Genomic DNA, 1,109 nt, shown 5'->3' on the forward strand with positions numbered 1-1,109 from the left:
AACTAATGTTTCCTCATAACCATATTTGTCATTCTTTTGAAATTATAAGAATCACCTAAATATGTGTTTATTCTATTTTGTTAACACATCAAAAGCTGGATTACAGAGAGAAGCTGGTGGAGAATGTCCACCAAGAGAGTTGGTTCACATGGTTGGGCATCATAGAAACTCCTTCTCAACTCTGTGATCCATCCTTTCCTTGGATAGGCTCTACAAAACTGAATCCAGAGTGAATTGTTCAAAAAGCAATAGTACTCCTCATTACTTATTTACAAATATGCATAACAAAAATATAAATAATATGCAAACTTTGCCTTCAAAAATAGAAGCTAGATAGGTAAGAAATGCAACTCTCATTAGAATATTACATTTATCGCTTCTCGGCCTTTTGGCTAAGATCAAGCGCAGTGGAGTATTACATTTAACATACTTTATAGACAAAGATAAAGAAGCATGTTTCAACAGATTTTTAGTTTGCATAACACCATAAAGACATATGCATAATTCTTTAAAAAGAACTACTATGGCTGTAGTGTGTATACAACAATCTCTGTAGGTTGAGATTAAAAGTTTTTGCCTTTTAAGTATACCTTTGGTCATTTGGGCATGCCTCTTATCAGCCAGAAATTATTAACCAAAATCTGACAATATCCATTCTTCTCTACCTCCATCCATTTTCTACTCTTAGGCCAAAATCGTAATTTTAAAAATGTAAATCTGATCATATTACTTTTCTGTTTGAGATCCTTTAATGACTTTCCTTTGCATTTTCAATAAAATACAATTGCTTTTGAGACACAGTCTTGCTTTGTTGTCCAGGCTGAAGGCCAGTGGCTAGATCATAGCTGCCTACAGCCTCAAACTCCTGGGCTTAAGCAATCCTCCTACCTCAACCTCCTGAGTAGCTGGGACTACAGGTATACCCCACATCATCCAGTTAATTTAAAATGCAATTCTTTAACACAAGCATCCTTGTGTTCTTTCCTTCCTGAACACTCTTCCATCCATCCTTTGCATGGCTGGCTCCTTCTCATTCTTCAGATTTCAGCTTAAATATTGCTAACTCAGAGAGGGCTTCTTATTCACCCAAGGTAAACAAACAAATTAAA

The 1,109-nt window shown here is 35.5% G+C and overlaps 1 pseudogene; it reads left to right on the forward strand.

The window, feature by feature from the left end:
- Nucleotides 1–372: 372 nt before the first annotated feature.
- LOC116531968 lies at nt 373–509 on the forward strand (annotated as a pseudogene).
- Nucleotides 510–1,109: the final 600 nt, after the last annotated feature.

Source organism: Sapajus apella, unplaced genomic scaffold (genome assembly GCF_009761245.1).
Source record: "Sapajus apella isolate SASKATOON/1434 unplaced genomic scaffold, GSC_monkey_1.0 scaffold73, whole genome shotgun sequence".
NCBI lineage: Eukaryota > Metazoa > Chordata > Mammalia > Primates > Cebidae > Sapajus > Sapajus apella.